We start from the raw sequence: 14,473 nt of genomic DNA on the forward strand, positions 1-14,473 counted from the left end.
ACAGTTTGAACATGGCCATTTCAACTTGCCTGCTTGCCCTTGGGATGTAGGAAGAAACCTGAACAGTCAGGAAACAGAAGCACAGACTCGGGACAAAAATGCAAACTCCTAACTAGAAGACAGTGCAACTAGGAGCCGAGCCAGAAATGTAAGTATGTTGTGGCCCATGAGTAACTACTTCTCTGCACTGTATTGCACTTCCAAGATGCTGTAAATCAAAAGCAGTACAAAAATTTGGGGGGTTAATATTGAAACATGCATATAATAGGTGACTTGTATTTCTAGTTTAGATTTTCACTGTAGTATGCAATTGTTATAATCCTTGTTTTTCTCAGAATGACTGCATCTTTTTGGCTTGGTTCAGAATGTTGAGCAACTGTTGTAAGGCTTAATCTTAAGGAAGTGAGCAAACAGTTTCTATATTTTTGCAAATAATTCCATCATATTATTTTTATTTTTTTCTCACTTAACCAACAAGTGAAAATTTCTTATCTCATTTGGAGAGTGTATTTACAAACTTAATGTAAGTATTCATTTTATTACACAAAACTTATTTTGTCCTTGCACAGAAAAAAAGTGAATGAACTGGACATTCGCAAGTCATACAGCTCTGCAATAAACACCTTGTAATAAGTTTATCAACCTACCATAAGTAGCTCAAGTTACAAGGCTGCATTTTAAGACCATCTTACCATTGTGGGATTTTTACTGTTCGTTCTCCTACATTTTCTCAATGTATTTCCATAGTTTTCTCTCCAGCTTAAGTACTGAAACATTTTGCTTGTTAGGAATGTAATTTAAGCTGCAGTCATGGCAAGCATGGAAGATTTTCCTTTTTCTGGCCCAAACCCCTACCCTTGTGGCTGATGTGTGGACTCGCAGATAAAAGGGTATAGGTTCATAGGTGTGTCCTAGGCTAATGGCCCTGGAGCCTTTACAAGCCTAGCCCATAGGATTACCCTGTCATTGTGCCACCCGACCTTAGTTCCCATTGCCTCTGTCGAGTAGAGCCACTGGAGTGATCCCTGGGGTGAATTTTTTATTTTCCATCCACTCATCACAATTTCTCTTGAAGAGGGCCAGTGAGGTGCTCTGCTTGACATGTATGGGAAGTCTATTCCATAGCATGGGCAGTCTCTGGGTTATGAACCTATCCCTCCAGCATGTTCTGTTGATTGTGGTAATGAGGTTGAGGTCTGTGGAGCATGTGGTGCGGACGGATTGGGATTTCTTTAGATGTAGCATTTCTAACAGAGCTGGGTCAGACATGGCTTTGTAAATCAAGCAGAGATCACCTCTAAGTAGGCGATATGAGATGGAGAATAGTTGGAGTTTTTTGAGTCTGTCCATATAGGACAAATGTTTAAGGCCTAGGATCCTCTTTGTGGGGTACTTTTTCGGGCTCCCCAGTTGTTGCAGGTGTTTAGTGAGGTACATGCCAAATGGGGCATTGTACTCAATTGGCCTAATGAGGGAAGAGTAGAGGGAGACAGTGACCTCTTTTTCCCTGGATGCAAAACCCTTAGTAATGAGATGTGCCACATAGAAGGACTTTCTGACCGCAGAGGCAATGTTCATAGATTAGTACTAAGCTAACTGCCCCTGTGAGCCATTTTAAGCCTAGCCAATTATCCCTTGTGAGACTCGAACCCTGCACCTTGTGTTTGTAAGACAAACACCTTAACTATTAGGCCACCCTCCCAACCCAAAAAAACATATTGTTCATAGGCTGGTACTAGGCTAACTGCCTTTGCAGGACATTTTAAGCCTAGCCACTTACCCCATGTGAGAATCAAACCCTGCACCTTCTGTTTGTAAGGCAAACACCTTAACCATTATGCCATCTGTGGTGGTCAAAAAGAGAGGTTGTTGTCAACCTGTGTTCCCAGATCTCTTATAACGCCTTCTGTGTTCAGTGGGACTACCATCGATGTGGTAATTCATGGGAACTGGGTTTTTCCTAAAGGGGATGACGACACATTTTTTGTTATTGAGCTTAAGGCCATGGTTCTGAGCACCAGTCATTGGTCTCAGTGAGGCCTTTCTGTAGGATGTCAACATCACTTGGTAGTTAATAGCTCCCAACTTGCAGTCGTCTGCTAACTTTGCCAGCCAAAGTCCCTTTGTGTTGGTCTGGACTTCAGAGAAGTAGATGCCAAACAGGAGAGGACCCAGCTGTAGGACTCCACTCGTGACTGGTCGGCAGTCTGACTTGGAGTCAGCTACTTTCACACTGTGGGTTCTACCTGCGAGACAGTTTACAACCCACTTAGTGATGTCGGGGTTGATGCCTAGCTTAGTGAGTTTTTCTATGATTCCTGAGTGGGGAATTGTATCAAAGGCCTTTGCCAGATCAAGGTGGGCTGTATGAATCACCTTGCCTTCATCCACAGCTCTGGTAACTGACTCAAAGAAGTTGACCAAGTTGAGCAGGCATGATCTACCCTTCACAAAACCAAACTGTGTGGGATCCAGAGTTTGCAGATTCCCTATATCCTCGTTTATTAGGTCCATGATGATGCATTTCATAGCTTTGCATATCAGACTCGTCAGGCTAATGGAGCGATAGTTCCCAGGGTCTGTAGTCGCTCCTCCTCTGTGGAGAGGGATGACTGTAGCAGTGCGCCGTTCGGTAAGGACAAAGCCTAAGGTGAGGCTGTGATTGAATAGGGCAGACAGGTGAGGTGCCATTTCACTCTGTAGAACACAACCAGGGATACTGTCAGGTCCTATAGAAGCTGTATTCTTGACTCTGCCTTCCTCTGTGAGCACTCCTCCTTTTTACGGATTCTTCACAAAAGCTATTGGGGATAGTTTACTTTACTGTCCACTAAAGAGTCAGCACTTTTTTTCATGGTCCATTGTCAGTAAACCGAATGCAAAAGGAATGATACTTTGTATACAAGGGACTTAGCACGCCATTGTCTTGGTTTTGTGCCAAAAGATTTAGTACAGTAAGACTGAACATTTTGTTATAAATGTTTTTCATGCCTATTCCCTATTGACCTTCAGGTCTTCTTCTGTCAGGCTGTATGCTTTCTCCATTGTCATCTGGTCACAAGTTGGTGGAGGTGATTGAACCCATGATTACAGCTAGCATCGTGGAATGAGTTTGTTTTTGGTCCCTTGGCCCCATATTTGTTGCAGCAGGCTTTTGTGCACATGACAAGGCTCCTCCCCAACAGCAGCACAGTATAAGACATGCACATATCCAAACATGCCTGTAATTCTGGTGATGAGAGTAAATATTGTGCTTAGTGGGGTGGCATGTCTTGGCAAGCAGTGCTTATTGCTCTTTTACATACTTCTTCTTGGTGTCAACTTTGCAGCGGGCTAGGGTGCCTTCCTTACCCAAGGTGGCTGAACTGGAGTTGGGCACTCACTGCCATTCTCTACAGCTGGCTTTTCCATTGACCAGATCTCTTACTAATGGATGCTCTGGATCATAGTCAGGGCTTTATCCCTTTGCTCCATGGAATTGGTAACCAAATGATGATTTGACAGAGAGAGAATTCCCCAGAACAGTTTCTACTGGGACATTCTCCTTTACTCCAACATTGTGCAACCTCAGAGTGTGAATATATTGTCTGTATGGAGCAGTCCCTCAACATGAAGGTTCAGATGGGTTTTCACTCTTCAGAAGTATATGTAAATGTAAACTGTTTATAAAAATTGTATTACACTAAAGTTTCAGTCACACTGCTTTCATTCTTTTTGATTCAGCCAGATTGTCTTTTGTAATCACTGTTCTGATCAATGTGAAAAAAGTATGTGCTGTATGGGGTATGCAGTATAGGGAATGGACATGAGGGTGAACACTATGATTTAAAAAAAAGATATATGCAACATTTTTTCACATTGTGGCATAGCAAGTAGTATTCTAGAAGTACACGATGAAGTACCTCTCCGTTTGTAACTTGTATTTAGGATTTGGTTGCTAAAGTAGCAAACCTTTTATAAAAGTTTGAGAAACCTACCACTTAATATAAAGCAATAAGTGAGAAGGTCACTGAAAAACCAATCAGTAAAAACAAAATGAAAACTCCAGCAAAGCTAGAACTTCCACTGAGTGACCTCACAAACCTCTTGTATCAGAGGCACATGGGATATATGCAAATGATCCTTATGAACATCTGATGCAAGAGATTTGGGAGGTCACTCAGTGGAAGTTTTAGCTTTGCTGGAGTTTTCATTTTGTTTTTACCACTGAATCTAAGAAAAGATGAATTCAGACTTCCGGTTTATGTGCTTTAGTAATGTAATACTGAAGCATTTAATTCACTCTAATAAGCACCCTTTTTATGACAAAAACGAGCTTCTAGTACCTTACACAGGGTACTAGTGAAGCACGAGTAACAGTAACAAAACAAAAATGGTAAAATCCTTTGACCAGGGGCGAGGGTAATAACTGCCTAGATTCGAACTTTTAACGTACCACTTGGGGACTTAAATCACTTACTTATTATAAGCTATTGGCAGAGTTTTCATCTTTCTAGACTCTGAAAGGTATTTAACTCATGAAGTATTTCCTTCATGAGATAAATATTTTTTGGAGTCTGGGAAAACAATTGTATCAATAGCTTATAATAAGTTAGATCAACACTTACAGTAGGGTATTGGAAGATTCAGTTTGTTTTCTCAGTTATTACAGTTTTCTCTTCCATCCCAGTACAGAGTCGTTCGGTGTAGTAGGTCAGTAGTTAAAAATCACCATAAGCTGTCTAGTAGGTAATAAAGGATTTTTATTTTTCTTCATCAGCAAGGCATATGAGCCCTGTGAGGTAGTCTGACAAGCTATAAGTATATTTACTTTTATATAAAAAAGGGGGCATATATATGGGGAGGTGTCCATCGTGGGTATTTAAACGGTGATATGATATTCCTAGTAGCAGACGTCTTAGTTATCCCTGCCCATTTGAGGTTTAGAGTCAAAATGGTTAAAATTTATTAACATTAAATGTATTGCTTTGTGGTTTTATCATAATGTTCATATTTTTTCACTTTTTTAAAAACACCTTGAGTGCTGAGATTGTAAGATTTGACCAGATTTTTAATTCATTTTTGTTGTAATGTCTAGATGTTAGCACCAGTCAAACATTTTTTGGGATGTGGTTACAGACTTGGGTCAAATTAAAGCGTAATGGTAGTTTTCCCATCTTTTTAGTTTTTTTTTTTGATTAAGTAATATCTGTAATATACGGATCGTTTGGAATCTTTCCATTTTATGCTAGTAGAGTTAAGCTCATAATGTTTATTGCTGCATGTTTACAAAGTCTGTTTAAAATGTCATTCTAGTGCTTTCGCTATTGTTATGCTTCCTCAGATCTTCCTCAGTGAGGTATAATGTAGATGGTCATTGTGTTTCACTGTTGCAGTCATTACACTTGGGTTATCCTGCTGGCAGGCTACCCGCAGTCGGCCTGAATTCCAAAGTCCTGGTCCGGCGTCGGTTGCTGTCGCCTCTTCCCTGACGTCAGTGCGGCAGGGGTATAAAAGATGCAGCTGACGCCATTTTCTTCAGTCTTTCTTGCCGCGCAGTGCCCGAAGCAAAAGCAGTTCGCAAGTGCCGGTCAGCTGACTCCTGAGATTTTCGAAATCGAATTTCAGATCCGAAGTCTTCAATAAAGCTAAGTACCCCATTGGGGAAAGTTTTTTCTTGCTCCAGACTGATGTCAGAAAAAGTTAACAATTGTATTTCTTGTGGGAAGCAAATACCTCATAAGGATTTCCACTCTTACTGTATTCCGTGCCTAGGCCCTGACCATGACATTGCTAGTTGTCGGTTTTGTGCTAGATTTAACCAACGCACTATTAAGCGTCAGTACGATTTTGCTTTTCAGTATTTTGGCAGAAGGTTTAACTACATAATGCCGTCGGAACAACCGACGACCGTAATTCATAAAAAATGCAAGGATAAAGACAAGGACAAGCATCCGAGGTCCAAAACCGACGACGAAGCCTCTTCTAGGACAGTCGCCGGTCCACCTGTGCTCAGTGAGGTGCTTTCGCAGCCCATGACTCCCGCTACCTCAGTGTCACAGGCCGCTTCTGACTCCCACGTGGAGACAGCTAGGCCCCTGGATACTCAAGGTATTGTCCTTCGGAAATTAATCATTCAGATGGATCCGGAGCCGCTGAGCAGGCATCGGCTTCTGAGGGTGTCTTCAGACCTACACAATTTTATATAAAGCCTACTTCAGCATCCAAGACAAAGTCTAAAACAGTTTTAAAGACAAGGAAACCAGTACAGCATTCTCCGGGACAGACTTCTATGCCTAAGAAACAGATGCTCAAAATGGCTGAAGTCCTAATTACTTTGATCAGGGGTTCCCATCCCCCTCCTGATAAGAGGCCTAGGCAAGACACTGAATATGATTCCTCTGATCAGGTTTCCATTTCCTCTGATTCCTCTTCTGATCAGGGATATTCTGTTCCTCCCTATGAGGATTCTGATGCTGAAGATTCTATTCCTTCTGCTTCTCCTCCTGAGGATTATTCATTTGGGGAAACCCTGCATACCATGAGGGAGCATTTCCATTGGGAGAGCCAGGATTATTCCGATTCTAAGAAAAGACTTAGAGACTTTCTTTTACTTGCTCAGCACAGACCTCTTGCAATTCCCCCTGTTCTAGACATAGTAGATGATGTTTTTTCAGAGTCCGGCCTGTCTCCAGACTCTTTACCCTCCTGCCCCTGTTAAGCCGGAGATTCTAGGGCTTTGGACAGATGGGGGAAAAAGTTTACACCTCTGCTAACTTGGCTGTAAGGGCTTTAAATTGTCAGTTTCATATGCTCAAATATCAGCAATACTTAATGTCTTTGTTAAAACAAAAAATGTTGACAAATTCTGAATTTTCTGAGAACAAAGATTTGCAGGATTTATTGCATGCAGCTGAACAAGTGGGAAAACATACTTTGCAATGTGGCTATGATTCACTGGAGGCCTCATGCAGGGCCGCTGTTACAGGTTCTGTTATTAGAAGGCATGCTTTGTTAAAGGAACAGAATCTGCCTGATCATTTTAAAGCAAAATTATTGGATGCTCCATTACAGCATGATACTTTGTTTGGTGCTAAGGCAGAAGAGGTGTTGAAGAAAATGGAGGATAAGGCAAAATCTATGCAGACAGTAAATGATTTCTTACAGGTACAGCCACCCAGATTTAGCAGGAACTGGCCCTCTATGAATTGGTCCTTTCCAGTGTCAGACAGACCACAAAGAGGCAGATTCAGATGCCCTAGAGGCAGGCAACAGCCCCAGGGCTCATACAGGCCCAAACAATGGGGGGCTTCTACCTCCAAAAGCGGAGAAGACAAATCACAGCCTTATAGAAAACAGTCCCAATGACTTCCCGCTGCCAGTGCCAAGCACTTATTTTTTGGCAGCACCCTTAGGGGGAAAGCTAGCACTTTTTCCAAAAAACTGCACAAGATCACCCAGATCAAATGGTTCTTAAATGTAGTCTCTCAGGGCTACAGATTCCACTTTCACACCCTTCCAAAGGCAAAAGGTATGACAGACCTGCCACGCAATCAATGGCAGGAGGCACAAAAACAAGTTTCATCTCTCATGGACATGGGGGCTGTTCAGCCAGTGCCACAACAAGGGCAGGGACAAGGATTTTACTCAAGACTTTTCTTAGTACCAAGAAAGGACAAAGCCTGGATACCAGTTCTGGACCTGTCTATTCTAAATACTTTTCTGGACGTCCCAATATTCAAAATGTTGACTCTACAGCAGCTTCTGCTCATGCTGGACAAGAAGGCTTGGCATGTAACTTTGGACCTCAAAGAGGCATACCTGCATGTCCCAGTCAGACAATCTTGCAGAAGATACCTCAGATTCATAGCTGGCTCAATGCACTACCAATTCTCTGCACTGCCCTTTGGCTTATCTACTGCGCCCAGGGTCTTCACAAAATGCCTGGCACCAGTAATTGCATTTTGCAGACAAAGAGGAATTCAAATGTATCCCTACTTGGATGACTGCCATATTCAAGCAAAGAACAAAGATATTCTACTACAGCATCTGGCGTTAGTAAAAAGATTACTAATTTGCCTAGGGTACACAGTAAACGAAAATACATCAAAACTAGTACCCTCTCAAGAGATAATATTCCTGGGTGCAAGATTAAATACAACTGTCCAGATGGCTTATTTCACACCAGACAAACAACGGCAACTGACTTCTTACTTCAAAGACATGGCAACAAAGACCCAGTTATCTGCAAGAAAAATTCTGCAGGCTCTGGGCTACATGGTATCCTGCATCCTACTAATTCCATATGCAAGACTGCATATGAGGAAACTACAATGGTATCTAAAAAGTGTTTGGACTCAACATTGCCACAGCCTGGAAACAGTAATTACTCTCATTCTCTGCCTGCAACCGGAATTTCAATGGTGGGCACAGGCCTGTCACCACAACATGGGACAGCCATTCACCTTACCCACTGCCAGGCAGACACTAACAACAGCTGCATCAGATTATGCCTAGGGGGCGCACATGGCAGGAAAAATGTATTCAGGGCGCATGGCCCACAAACCAAATGCATCTTCATATCAATCAAAAAGAGATGCTAGCTGTACAAAATGCCCTGACAGCCTTCAAGGACCTACTTCATCCAGGACAACTACTGATAAAGACGGACAATGATAAAGTCGGACAATACTACAGTCGTGGTACATAAGCAAGGGGGGGGGGCACACATTCCTACCCCCTCTGCAGGCAAGCCATGACTTTGTGGAACAAAGCATTGACTTATCAAGTGCATCTGCAAGCACAATTCCTGCCAGGAAAGAGAAATATTTTGGCAGACGAACTGAGCAGAAACCTCATGGATCCTCATGAGTGGAAACTAGATCCACAAATCTTCAACATGATAACAGGGAAATGGGAATGCCCAGACATAGATCTATTCGCCTCCCCTCACAACTGCCAGCTACAGAGATTCTGCACTCGGACTTATCACAAGCAAGCATGGAAAGTGGGCGCCCTTTCATTCAGCTGGAAAGCCCTTTACAGTATATGCTTTACCCCCTCTGCCTCTCCTCTCCAAGGTACTCCTAAAGGTCAGACAAGAGAAGCCAAAAATTATACTGATTGCCCCAGACTGGCCACGCCAGCACTGGTACCCAATCCTAAAGAGCTTGTCTCAAGGTCCAGCCTGGACATTGCCTCTAATACCTCATTTGCTGACCCAACAGAACAATCAGATCCTGCACAGCCAGCTCAGAACCCTAAATCCAGCTGCATGGCGGATAAAGTAATCATTCAGAACACATCTCTCTCTAAAGCAGTTATGGATGTTGTTTTGGAGGCCAGGAGGCTCAGCACCAGAAAATCTTATGTAGAAAAATGGAAGAGATTCTGTGCTTGGAACCAAGCGCAAGGAATTGACTCGCTTTTACCAAATATTCCTCAGCTTTTGCAATACCTAACTGAGAATGCTGGACAAAGGTCTAGCCTTCTCATCAATTAAGATGCATGCCTCTGCCATTTCAGCTCATTACAATACGGACCCACCTATTTTTTCTCATCCACTGCTAAGACAGTTTCTCAGAGGGGCCAAAAACATAAGATCTCCAAGGAGAGCTCCAATAACTACATGGGACCTCAATTTTGTCTTGGAAAAACTCACACTGCCTCCTTTTGAACCAGCCAATACAGCAGAGATAAAATACTTGTCATGGAAAACCGCTCTTCTCCTAGCAATAACTTCAGCAAGAAGAGTCTTAAGAGTTACAGGCACTAATGGCTGTGGAACCTTTTATTATTTTCCATCAGGACAAGGTTTCTCTAAGGCAAACCCGACATTTATGCCTAAGGTAGTGTCCAGTGTGGCTCTTAACCAAACCATACATTTGCCTACCTTTTATCCAAACCCACAGAATAAGGGGGAGAGACTTCTGCATACTTTCAACATACACAGACAGCTACGCTTTTACTTGGACAAGACTAAAGCCTTCAGAAAGACTGAGCAACTCTTAGTGGCATATGCTGCGGGTTCCCAAGGTAAGGCCATTTCAAAGCAGACTATTTCAAAATGGATAGGCCACTGCATTTGTTTCTGCTTTTCACAACATGGCAAATCAGTGCCCTAGGGCATTAGGCCACATTCTACCAGAGCAGCAGCCACCTCAGCAGCCTTCCTCCGAGGAGTACCAACCAAGGATATTTTGGAGGCTGCAACATGGACTTCAGTGCACACTTTTGCAAAGCACTACCATTTACCTCTCTACTCTAAATCCAGAGCAGGCTTTGCCACTGCAGTTCTGCAGGGCCTCATAGCCACTCCAAACTCTCTTTAGGCCCAGCCACCCAACCTCAGCTTTGGGATTCAACCCAAGTGTAATGACTGCAACAGTGAAACACGATGAAAATAGTACAGTTGTGTACCTACCATAAATGTAGATGTTCGAGTGTATTCACTATTGCAGTTCAGGTTACCCTCCCACCATCCCCCTTTTTCTTTGCTAGGACTTATCTGTGCCTCTTTATTATATACAACCTATGTGGTGTATTTGCTTGTAGATGAAGGTTATGTGCATGCTTTTTTATGATCATAATTTTTTACAGCCTACCCTTTTGTGGGCACCTGACATCTGGGGCAAGAAAAACTGAAGAAAATGGCGTCGGCTGCATCTTTTATACCCCTGCCGCACTGACGTCAGGGAAGAGGCGACAGCAGCCGACGCCAGACCAGGACTTTGGAATTCAGGCTGACTGCGGGTAGCCTGCCAGCAAGATAACCCAAGTGTAATGACTGCAACAGTGAATACACTCTATCATCTACATTTATGGTAGGTACACAACTGTACTTTTTTAATAATTAGGGTAATTTGGTACTCCTTATTGATTTTATGTCCCATTAGTGTGCCACATGGTTGGAATTGCCCAGTGGGGGAATGTCATGATTTGGGGTTAAGATTTGCGAGCAACAATGGTGACCTTATGTTAAATGTAGTGTTTTTTTTTATCTCATTTTAATGTGTAGAGGTGGCTGGATACTGAAGTCACAGCTCAAATTTTGAGAAACTTTTGATGATGTTACCCAACTGAGCTGAAAAGTGCTTGGTCACTGAAACCGTGGGCCACCTGCAAGGGGGGCTGCCATCCAATGGTTGCCAGCTGTAATCTGCAAAATGTTCGTTGCTGCAAGGCCGTACCACTGTGAATCCTTTTATAAAAGAGTGCATTCCAGTAAGTGCAAAGATTAGTGGTATGAGGGTAAAAAGGGGTTGGGTCCCATCCATGTGGGCAGTTTACTTCCTTGGATCGGTGTCTCCTAATCACTGCCTGTGATGCTATATAGTACAACCAATGGTTCTTCTCGCTTAGAACATCTCTCATGGAGAGCATCTCTAACTTAAGAGATGAGCCGCTTCCATGTGCTAGTTGTCTATAAATTGAAATAAGTGGCGGAGCCCTGTGTGATTGGTGTGGGGGTGTGAGAAGGGGCCATAGTGGGCCAAATGCATGTGGAATAGTATTAACCATGGAACGATGGCACTCAAAAGCTTGCCTTTTCTGCCAAAACACAGACTTGGGAAATAGAGGTGTTGGTTAAAATTCCATGCTGGTGGCTTATGCAGCTAGGTCGCCGTAATGGCAATCCGCTTATGAGGGGTGCCGATTGTCTAATGTCTGCCTATTCTTAACCTTTGAAATGGATAATGTAATACTTCACACTGATCACCTTAAGATCGCATGGTATAATATACAAATGTATTGCAGAGTAGTTCGACTTGCTAATGTGCATGTTACTGTTTCAGTAATTGTTTTCATCCAATATCTGTGTCTTTTCTTGGCTCATCCTTCAGAAGGGTTTGTCATGTGTTCTCTTTCAGTTCTGCCTTTTTAAATGCACTTCTTGATATTATGTATTACATATATATCTCCTAGCCCAGAGGCCATCATTTTTCTTTGACTCAGTCAATTCCACTCTGAATCTTAAACTTTCGTTAGTACAAGTTCCTAGCTGTAGACTCCTATAATAGAGTCCTGTTGTGGAGGACAATCCCAGTCCTTCATAAAATGGCACTTTCATTCCTTTGTCTGTAGTGTTACAGGTCCTGACTGTAGATGGTTTGTTGATGGAAATGGGGCACACCCAACATTGACTTGTTCTGCATTTGTTAGATATTAGATAGTCGTAGTTCCGTAACTCCGAACACCTAATGGGTGAACCATTAAGTTTGAAGTTATAGAACTTTGACTATGCAAAAAAAAACCACACACACACACACACACACACACACACGCAGCGTACAAAACAATAACTTGATGTAAGGAGGGGGGCAACCCCCCCGGCACCCGCCACATGGGGGGCTGTGCCCCCCCCACACCCCCCACTAATTAAATATACCAACTCCGAGATCACACCACATTGAAGTGAATGGAAACCTCTGCTTACCGAGATTTCCATTCAAACGCTCAAACTTTTACAAATTCGAACATATGGTCTCAACTATATGTGGTTCGAACTTGTAAACATTCGACTATGTGAATGGAACCCTGTTTTACCATTCCTTCTCCCCGCTACAAGAAGATTTGTTGAGCAGATGAAGAGTTTGTGGTACATGTTTTCCATTCCCATGGAAGGGATATTCCTTTATACCGTTCACTCATTTCTTTCTGATTCCATACTTAACATAACAAAATTCAGAAAAAGAAAAGCCAAAACTAATCATTCTTAAGTTCTTTGGCCAGGAAGTGTTTGGCCTCAGGCTGCATCAGGTCCTTGTCAGTAATCACAACTCTTCTAGACCATTTCAGCTATGTGACAAGTAGCTTCACCTTAGTGATGGCTACATATGCAGTTCCTTACAAATCTTCTGTTAGGGGTATCAGCAGTGATTGAGGTTGTCAGGAAGTCTTCCACCTAGTAAAGGCACTCTGCCAAGTGGAGGAGGGTCTCCAGGTGAAACAATACCTGATGCTACATGGTCCACCTGTCAGGGCAGTGTTTCATCTTTTCTGGTGGTGACTTGTCAGGCTGTTATATAATTTGGAGTTGTTATTCAGCTGTGCTGTGCATGCCTCAACTTTTCTTGTTCCTTATGATGTTGTGGAGAAGGACTGAAGCCTATTGTATGTATCAACTTCTCATGCAGCTCCTTAAATGAGTTCAGCATCTCTTTCCATCTTTAAAGAACTCTTTCCAGCTGTGCAACTTGGAATTCTTGGATCAACAGGTTTGCTTCCGCCCCAAGTTAGACCAACTGGTTAGGTGGTTTTAAAGTTCATATCTTAGAAGATGCTTCTTTTCTAGTGGCAGTTATTTCTGCCAACTAGCTCTTTGAGTTGCAGGCTGTCATGTAGGGAACCATATCTGGTCTTTTACATGGATGGAGTTTCTGTTAGGAATAATTCACATCGCTTCAGGAGTGGTCACCGTAATAGGTCTGACATCCAGTCCAACTCCTTCCCTTTAATGATCATGCTGTGCTGTCAGCTTTCCTTCTTCATATGTCTTTTTCCACTCACCAAGCTCAAATCAGAAAAGTGGCCCTTGGGTCATTCATTTATTATTTATTATTTCTTTCATTTTTTTGTGTCAGATCTTTCTTTTTTTAACTGAAAAGTGGATTGTTCTATTGTTTAGATCGTGGACATTTTTTTTTATACCTCTTCATTCTGTGCTCTGTTAATTGTAAAAAAAGTTAGGCTTTTTGTACTAAATTTGTTTATTACTGCTTGGTTTTGATTGACCATATTGTTTTTGTTGTGTCGTCTGATAACTTGCTGCTCCAGATCTGTTATGGACCGTTTTGATTTTGAGTGCTGTCTTGTACAAGTTTGAATTTGCTTGATACTGTAGAACATGGATGCTACTTCCCTCTGGTTTTAAATGCCTGGTTCCCTTTGGCATGAGATTCCACCCCATGAGGTAAGCATTTTTGTGTTTGTTGCAAGACATTTTCAGATGGATCATGACATTTGTAGTTTCTTTAGCAAACATACTCTTAATTGATATAACAATTGAATTTGAAAGGTTTGTTACCTTAGGAAAGATTCCACCCCACTTTGAGTTTCATCTCCTGGGAGGCCCAAGACAGGTCTTTTAGTTCCAGACTAGAAGCAAAACATGTAGGGGGAAATCACTCAAAGGGAAGAAAGAAGGGAATATATTTTGTACTTTTAAATAAGCTACCCCTTTTCCTCAGAAGAAACTGACATTGTGATGATGATGCTCCTGCTGGTGCTTTAGATGTCTCCATGCTACAAGTAATGTGTTATGGTGGGTCACCCTTGTAGCTGTCTTGTCAGGGCAGTGTGACATCTTTTTCTGAACTGGAACTTGGGTTGGTTTGATGTTCTTCGTGTTTCACTGTTGCAGTCATCACCTGTGGGTTATCTTTGCTGTGGTAGCCCTCGGCCAGCTCAAATACCGGTCAATGTTTTTCTGAGTCGGCTGCTGTCGCCTATAGTCTAACCTCAGGTCGTCAGTGCTATAAAGCAAGGCAGCTGA

This window comes from Protopterus annectens, chromosome 5.part1 (genome assembly GCF_019279795.1).
Source record: "Protopterus annectens isolate FY-2018-M chromosome 5.part1, PAN1.0, whole genome shotgun sequence".
NCBI classification, from domain to species: domain Eukaryota; kingdom Metazoa; phylum Chordata; order Ceratodontiformes; family Protopteridae; genus Protopterus; species Protopterus annectens.